Here is a 9,864-nt window from a genome sequence, read left to right as displayed (position 1 = left end):
AGCCGAACAACTGCTCTGCAGTGTGTGGCTGGGAAAGTACTTGGCCATTTGGGAGGGCAAGTACTTCAGCCTTCTTAGATTGTGGAAAGGTGAGTGGGAAGCCGGCCAGCCAGCTGCTTAGCAGTCGGTTGGCAGGGTGGGGAGCCGGCTTGTGTTATGTAAGCTCATTGGTCCTTAGCCATTTTTCATGTGAGTATCATTTCCTGCCTTTGACTCTTGCTAGCCGAACAGCCGCTTCTGCGAGCTGCGACTTTTGGCAAGAGGGGGCTTAGATGATGACACACTACTTGTCTGACTACAGGTAGTACTAACATAATTCAAGGCGGCAAGTCCCCGGGCCGACTGGTCGAACCCGGTGCAAAACGAAAGAACAAATGTACTAACACATTTATAGGCATAATACTTATCATATAGATAAAAGAGGGTAGTCCCCGAGTGCTCCTCGGGGGGCCCGATGTCTTGTACTTAATACAAAAGGTAGCGTGATACACACTGCATTAACTGTAAAATCTTCAAAGGAGATTGGCGTTCCATGGGCGTTCCGACTCCTTGCCGGAATAATCTCTCTTGCATGCCTTGGGCTTTTGTGCGTCAATAAGGTAGTAGGAGTCGTTGCCCAAAGCCTTGCTGATGACGAAGGGGCCTTCCCAAGGGCCGAGAGCTTGTGCTGGCCGGCTGTTCGCTGGATCAGCCGGAGCACAAGGTCGCCCTCCTGGAAGGATCTTGGCTTGACCTTCCGACTGTGGTAATGATGCAGGCTCTGTTGGTAGATGGTGGACCGACTGAGTGCTAACAGCTGGCCCTCTTCCAGCAGATCGACGCCGTCTTCTCGCGCTTCCTTCGCCTCTGCTTCGGTGTACATGGTGACTCCAGGTGAGTCGAACTCGATGTCACTTGGGATGACGGCCTCGACACCATACACAAGGAAGAAGGGAGTGAAGCCGGATGACTTGTCCAGAGTGGTGCACAGGCTCCAGAGGACGACCGGTAGCTCCTCAAGCCAGCAGTCGTCGGAACACTCTATAGGCTCAACCACTCGGGGCTTGATGCCGGAGAGGATGATGGCATTTGCTCGCTCGACTTGGCCGTTTGATTGCGTATGGGCAACAGATGCTAAGTCCAGTCGGATGCCCTGCGTCACGCAAAAACGACCCAATGCTCCTTTGCTAACATTTGTGCCGTTGTCGGTGATGATGTTGTGTGGTATGCCATACCGGCTGGTGATATCTGCAATGAAGGTCACAGCAGTTGGCCCATTCGACTTCTTGATTGGCTTTGCTTCAATCGACTTGGTGAACTTTTCTACGGCAACAAGCAGATGTGTCATGCCGCCGCGTGCCGTCTTGAATGGGCCCACCATGTACAGCCTCCAGACTGCAAAGGGCCAGGTGAGGGGGCTGGTCTCGAGTGCGGAAGATGGCAGGTGTTGCTTGGAGCTGAAAACTTGGCACCCTTTGCAGTGTTTGACCAACTCTTTGACGTCGTCCAAAGCAGTCGGCCAGAAGAAACCATGGCGGAAAGCTTTGGCGACAAGTGATCTTGAGGCCGCGTGGTGGCCGCACTTGCCTTGATGGATGTCTTTGATGATTGTAATGCCATTTTCTGGCTAGATGCAGCGCTGGAAGACTCTAGTCATGCTGCGCCTAACGAGCTCTCTGTTTACTACTGTGTAGGCTCCAGCTCGACGTTGAACTTATCTTGCTGAGATCTCGTCAGTCGGTAGCTCTCTGTTCAGCAAAAAGTTGAAGATGGGCTGGGCCCATGATGGAGCCGCGACTTCTTCTACTGCCAACATGGCTACTATGACTAGGGCGGTTGGGTTGGGAGGTGGTGGGTTAGAGTCGGCCATCGCTTGCTGTGTCGTTGTAGTCCCCGGGCCGACTGCTGGAGTCCTCGAGCCGACTGCTGCAGTCGCTGGGCCGGGTTCTGAAGTCCCTAGGCTGGGTACAACAGTAACAGTCCCCGAGCGGCCTGCCGGAGTCCCCGAGCCGCCTGTCATGGTCCCCAAGTCGGATCCGACTGCATCGGGGTCAGGCGGCATGAAGATTGAATCTGACTCTAGAGACAGTTTGACAGACGGCTTGAGGAGGCGCTGAAGGGAGACGCTGGTTGGTATAGCTTGTCGTGTGGAGCCGATTCATGCCAAGGCATCTGCTTGCTCGTTGTCGGCCCATGGCACATGGAGGAACTCGCACCCTTCAAAATATTCACTGAGTTGCTGAACGAGGAAACGGTAGCTCGCCATGTTTGCATCCTTGGCGTCCGAATCACCATATGACTGTTGGACCACCAGATCTGAGTCGCCATAACACAGGATGCGGCGGATACCGAGTTCTTTGGTCAGTCGGAGCTCGTGTATGAGTGCCTCATGCTCAGCCACATGTTTCGAGGTGGCAAAATCCATTTGCAACGTGTATCTGAGCTTGTCGCCTTTGGGAGAGCTGAGGACGATGCCGGCTCCCAAACCAGTACGCATTTTGGATCCGTCAAAATGCATCCGCCAATGGGTGGAGTCGCGTGCTGGTGGCAGGTACTTGGTCTCGGCTCAGTCGATGAGGAAGTCGTCCAGCACTTGGGACCTTATGGTGGTGCGAGGCTGGTAGAAGATGGTATAAGGAGCCAGCGCAATGGCCCACTTAGCCACCCGACCAGATGCATCCCGGCTGCCCATGATCTCGGCAAGCGGGGCAGTGCAAACGACCGTGATGGGGTGCTCTTGAAAGTAGGGCTTGAGCTTCTTGGCGGCAAAGTACATGCCATAGCACATCTTCTGGTAGTGGGGATAGTAAGGCTTCGAGGTTGACAACACTTTGCTCAAGCAATACACCGGCCTCTGGACCAGTTGAGCTTTGAAAATCTCCTTTCAAACTCTCCTATATGCTTTCCAGAAAATTCTACATCATTTCTGATCAACAATGTGTCATTCACATATACTTATCAGAAAGGCTGTAATGCTCCCACTCACTTTCTTGTAAATACACGCTTCACCGCAAGTCTGTATAAAACTATATGCTTTGATCAACTCATCAAAGCGTATATTCCAATTCTGAGATGCTTGCACGAGTCGATAGATGGATCGTTGGAGCTTGCACACCTTGTTAGTACCTTTAGGATCGACAAAACCTTTTGGTTGCATCATATACAACTCTTCTTTAAGAAATATCCATTTAAGGAATGCAGTTTTGACATCCATTTGCCAGATTTCATAAAATATGGCAATTGCTAACATGATTTTGACGGATTTAAGCATCTCTACAGTTGAGAAAATCTCATTGTAGTCAACTCAACTTGTCGAAGACCTTTTGTGACGAGTCGAGCTTTGTAGATAGTAACTCTACTATCAACGTCTGACTTCATCTTGAATATCCATTTATTTTCTATGGTTTGCCGATCATCAGGCAAGTCCACCAAAGTCCACACTTTGTTCTCATACATGGATCCTATCTCAAATTTCATGGCCTCAAGCCATTTCGCGGAATCTGGGTTCATCATCGCTTCCTCATAGTTCGTAGGTTCATCATGGTCTAGTAACATGACTTCCAAAATAGGATTACCGTACTACTCTGGTGCGGATTGTACTCTGGGAGACCTACGAGGTAATGTAGTAACTTTATCTGAAGTTTCATGATCATCATCATTAACTTCCTCACTAATTGGTGTAGGAATCACAAGAACTGATTTCCGTGATGAACTACTTTCCAATTTGGGAGAAGGTACAATTACCTCATCAAGCTCTACTTTCCTCCCTCTCACTTCTTTCGAGAGAAACTCCTCTAGAAAGGATCCATTCTTAGTGACAAATATCTTGCCTTTGGATCTGTGATAGAAGGTGTACCCAACAGTTTCCTTTTGGTATCCTATGAAGATGCACTTCTCCGATTTGGGTTCGAACTTATCAGGTTGAAGCTTTTTCACATAAGCATCGCAGCCCCGAACTTTAAGAAACGACATCTTAGATTTGTTACCAAACCACAATTCATATGGTGTTGTCTCAACGGATTTTGACGGTGCCCTGTCTAACGTGAATGCAGCTGTCTCTAATGCATAATCCAAAAACAATAGTGGTAAATCGGTAAGAGACATCATAGATCACACCATACCCAATAAAGTACGGTTACGACGTTCGGACACACCATTATGCTGTGGTGTTCCAGGTGGCGTGAGTTGCGAAACTATTCCAAATTGTTTCAAATGAAGACCAAACTCATAACTCAAATATTCACCTCCACGATCAGATCATAGAAACTTCTTTTTATTGTTATGATGATTTTCCACTTAACTCTGAAATTCTTTGAACTTTTCAAATGTTTCAAACTTATGCTTCATTAAGTAGATATACCCATATCTGCTCAAATCATCCATGAAGGTACGAAAATAACGATACCCGCCACGAGCCTCAACTCTCATTGGACCGCATACATCGGTATGTATTATTTCCAATAAATCAGTAGCTCGTTCCATTGTTCTGGAGAATGGAGTTTTAGTCATCTTGCCCATAAGGCATGGTTTGCAAGTATCAAATGATTCATAATCAAGTGATTCAAAAAGCCCATTAGCATGGAGTTTCTTCATGCGCTTTGCACCCATATTACCTAAACGGAAGTGCCACAAGTATGTTGCACTATCATTATCAACTTTGCATCTATTGGCATCAATATTATGAATATGTGTATCACTACGATCGAGATTCAATAAACCATCAACATCGAGTCTATGACCTTAGAAGGTTTTATTCATGTAAATAGAATAACAATTATTCTATGTCTTTTAATGAATAACAGTATTGCAATAAACATGATCTAATCATATTCATGCTCAATGCAAACACCAAATAACATTTATTTAGGTTCAACACTAATCCTGAAAGTATAGGGAGTGTATGATGATGATCATATCAATCTTGGAACCACTTCCAACACACATCGTCACTTCATCCTTAACTAGTCTCTATTTATTCTGCAACTCCTATTTTGAGTTACTAATCTTAGCAACTGAACAAGTATCAAATACCTAGGGGTTACTACGAGCACTAGTAAGGTACACAACAATAACCTGTATATCAAATATACCTTTGTTCACTTTGCCATCCTTCTTATCCGCCAAATGTTTGGAGGAGTTCCGCTTCTAGTGACCATTTCCTTTTGCAGTAGAAGCACTCTGTTTCAGGCTTAGGTCTAGCTTTTGGCTTCTTCACGGGAGTAAAAACTTGCTTGCCATTCTATTTGAAGTTCCCTTTCTTTCCCTTTGCCCTTTTTCTTGAAACTAGTGGTCTTGTCAATCATCAACACTTGATGCTTTTTCTTGATTTCTACCTTCATTGATTTCAGCATCAAGAAGAGATCGGGAATTGTTTTCATCATCCCTTGCATACTATAGTTCATCACGAAGTTCCAGTAACTTGGTGATGGTGACTAGAGAACTCTATCAATCACTATCTTATCTGGAAGATTAACTCCGACTTGATTCAAGCGATTGTAGTACCCAGACATTATGAGCACATGCTCACTAGCTGAGCAATTCTCCTCCATATTTTAGGCGAAGTATTTGTCTGAGGTCTCATACCTATTGACACGGGCATGAGTCTGAAATATCAATTTCAGCTCTTGGAACATCTCATATGCTCCATGGCGTTCAAAATGTTTTTGAAGTCCTGGTTCTAAGCTGTAAAGCATGGTGCACTAAACTATCAAGTAGTCATCATATTGAGCTAGCCAAACGTTCATAACGTTTGCATCTGCTCCTGCAATAGGTGTATCACCTAGCAGTGCATACATGACATAATTCTTCTGTGCAACAATGAGGATAAACCTCAGATCACGGACCAAGTCCGCATCATTGCTACTATCATCTTTCAACTTACTTTTTGCTAGGAACATATCAAAAATAAAGGGAAGCTACAACGCGAGCTATTGGTCTACAACATAATTTGCAAAATACTATCAGGACTAAGTTCATGATAAATTAAAGTTCAATTAATCATATTACCTAAGAACTCTCACTTAGATAGACATCCCTCTAGTCATCTAAATGATCACTTGATCCAAATTAATGAAACCATGTCCGATCATCACGTCAGATGGAGTAGTTTTCAATGGTGAACATCTCTATGTTGATCATATCTACTATATGATTCACACTCGACCTTTCAGTCTCTAGTGTTCCGAGGCCATATCTGCATATGCTAGGCTCGTCAAGTTTAACTCGAGTATTATGAGTGTGCAAAACTGGCTTGCACTTGTTGTATGTGAACATAGAGCTTATTGAGGGAGTCCTGGATTAGGGGGTCCTCGGACCACTGGACTATATACTTTGGCTGGACTATTGGACTCTGAAGATACAAGATTGAAGACTTCATCCCGTGTCCGGGTGGGACTCTCCTTTGCGTGGAAGGCAAGCTCGGCAATCCAGATATGTAGATCTCCTTCTCTGTAACCGACTCTGTGTAAACCTAGCCCTCTCCAGTGTCTATATAAACCAGAGGGTTTAGTCCGTAGGACAACAACAATCATAATCATAGGCTAGCTTCTAGGGTTTAGCCTCTATGATCTCGTGGTAGATCAACTCTTGTAATACTCATATCATCAAGATCAATCAAGCAGGAAGTAGGGTATTACCTCCATCGAGAGGGCCCGAACCTGGGTAAACATTGTGTCCCTCGCCTCCTGTTACCATTAGCCTTAGACGCACAGTTTGGGACCCCCTACTCGAGATCCGCCGGTTTTGACACCGACATTTATGCTTTCATTGAGAGTTCCACTGTGTCGTCACGATAAGGCTTGATGGCTCCTTCAATCAGCTGCAACGACGCGGTCCAGGGTGAGGTTTTCCTCCTCGGACAGATCTTCGTATTCGACGGCTTTGTACTGCGGGCCAACTCGCTTGGCCACCTGGAGCACATCGATAGCTACGCCCCTGGCCATCAGGTCAAGTTTGGAAGCTTGAAATACACCGCTGACATCCGTGGAGACTTGATCTTTGATGGATTCGAGCCCATGTCAGGTGCGCCGAACGGTCACGACGAGCATGACTTAGATCTGCCATCAGACGGTGTTCGGGAGATCACACCTGCAGCTGCCTCGGCCATTAATGCGGAGCAGGTCTTGCCATCCGAGCACAGGTGGATGGTCCCCACCACGGAGGCCGCACACTCAGCGGCGTTAGAGCCGAACACACACTTCGCCTCCAATGAGATCTGTGTCATCGTACCCTCGGACTCGTCTCCGGCCTTAGGCTCCGAACCTCGTGCATCTAGTCCTATCGAATCTGATTGGGCACCGATCATGGAGTTTACCTCCGCGGATATCTTTCAGCACTCGCCCTTGGGCGACGTGGTAAATTCATTAAAGTCTATCTCTCTGTTAGGAGACTCCTGACCGAACTATGTCCGGCTTGAGTGGGAAGCGGACGACGAAGAAATTTGTTCCCCACCCACCACCCACTTAATAGCCGCTGGCGACGACTCAACCGACATGCTTTACTTTGAGTCCGAAGACATCGATGGTATGGATGACGATGCAGGATAAGAACAGGAACCACCGCCCACAGGGAGCTGGACAGCCACCTCATCATATGATATATACATGGTGGACACACCCAAAGAAAACAACGGCGAGGAATGGAAGGATGCAATGGAGGATAATACCCTTGAGAAGCAACCAAAGCGACGACGTCGGCGCCGCTCCAAACCCCGCCACAGTAAAAGCAGCGATAACAGCGCAAGAAAGAATAACACCCCGGTTGACTTCAAAGGCAACGCGACCCCATGAACCCAACGATGGAGCAGGATGAGCTAGGACGGCGAACATAGTGCGGGGCCGCTGTACGATCATAGCGACAGCGGAGATAAAACTCATAAACCTGTCTCCAGAGAGGAGAACAGTCTGGACAATGATGCACTCATCATCCCGGAAAGGCACTTGGAACAAGAGAGCCTCCATAGAAGGCTTATCACCACCGCAAGGAGCTTGAAAACTCAGAAGCAAAGGCTCAAGGCCGTGCAGGATACGCTCAACCATAGATGGAATAAAGTGCTCGACACTGAAGAAAAATACGGTGGCGATCGCCACACAAAGAGCTACCCAAAGTGCAAGTTGCTTCCCGGATTCAACGACGAGGCTATAGAGCCCATTCCACCGAAAAATAATTCGGCCAATCCACCGGACCGACCACCCCGCGGCCGCGATAGGGCGGCTAATGACGCTGCTCACAAGTCAACACACGATTTACCTGAGCACTTGGACAAAAAAGCCGGTACTGCCAGGTCCATCTATGGATCTAGGAAGCGTGCTCCAGCGCAGGATCATAGCCACCAAAATGATATACTGATCGAATATCAGCTCGGAATCAACACCGAACACGACAACCATCGGAGGCATGCCATGACACATCGAAATACACGGGTGCCGCACACCCCCTATGCTTCACTGATGAGGTGCTGGATCATGAATTTCCAAAGGGGTTCAAACCCATAAATATAGAGGCATACGACGGAATGACAGACCCTGTGGTCTGGATTGAGGACTTTATTCTTCACATCCACATGGCTCGCGGAGATGATCTCCACACCATCAAATACCCGCCCCTCAAGTTGAAAGGACCAGCTTGGCACTGGTTGAAAAGCCTCCCCGAAAACTCAATTGGAAGTTGGGAGGAACTTGATGACGCTTTCAGGGCTAATTTTCAAGGGACCTATGTCCGACCTCCGGATGCTGACGATCTAAGTCACATAATCCAACAACCCGGAGAGTCAGCCTGTAAGCTTTGGAACAAATTTCTCACTAAGAAGAATCAAATCATCGACTGCCCGGATGCCAAAGCCTTAGCGGCTTCGGACAATATCTGGGATGAATGGCTTGCCTGACACCTCGGCCAGGAAAAGCCAAGGACAATGGCAGCCTTAACAAGCCTTATGACCCGCTTTTGCATGGGCGATGACAGCTGGTTGGCCCGCAGCGGCACCAGCGACCCAAGCACATCCGAAGTCAGGGATGGCAATGGGAAGCCACGACGCAATAAAAGCAAGTGTCGTAATAATGAAGACAACCCAGACAACACGGTGGTCAACGCTGGATTAAGAGGCTCTCGACCCGGTCAACAAAAAAGCCATTTAAAGGCAACAGAGATGGACCGTCCAGCTTAAACAAGATTCTAGACAAATTATATCAGATTCATGGCACCCCAGAATGTTGGGTCTTCAAGCAGGCCGGCAAACTAAACATCGAACACAAGGGGAAGGAGACACCAAGTGAAGACGAGGATGAGCCTCGCTAGCCGAACACTGGGGACAGAAAAAATTTCCACCAGAGGTCAAAACAGTGAACATCATTTACGCAACTCATATACCAAAGAGGAGGTGCAAACGCACACTCCGAGACATATACGCTGTAGAGCCCGTCACCCCCAAGTTCAACCCTTGGTCGGCCTGCCCGATCACTTTTGATCGCAGGGATCATCCGACTAGTATCCGGCATGGAGGATCGGCTGCCTTGGTGCTTGACCCAATAATTAACGGATACCATCTCACCCGAGTCCTTATGGACGGCGGAAGTAGTCTTAATCTGATATATCAGAACACTGTCCGCAAGATGGGGATAGACCCGTCAAGAATCAGCCAAAGCAACACTACCTTTAAAGGAGTAATACCGGGCGTAGAGGCCCACTGCACGGGCTCTCTAGTACTAGAGGTTGTATTCGGTTCACCCGACAACTTCCAAAGCGAAGAACTAATCTTCGACATTGCTCCATTTCGAAGCGGCTACCATGCACTACTCGGAAGAACGGCCTTCGCCCGTTTCAATGCAGTTCTGCATTACGCTTATCTTAAACTCAAGATGCCCGGTCCACATGGCGTCATCACAATTAGCG

The sequence above is a fragment of the Triticum aestivum genome, chromosome 1B (genome assembly GCF_018294505.1).
Source record: "Triticum aestivum cultivar Chinese Spring chromosome 1B, IWGSC CS RefSeq v2.1, whole genome shotgun sequence".
Lineage (NCBI taxonomy): Eukaryota > Viridiplantae > Streptophyta > Magnoliopsida > Poales > Poaceae > Triticum > Triticum aestivum.
The sequence above is the reverse complement of the archived record's forward strand: the minus strand, read 5'-3'. Positions refer to the sequence as shown.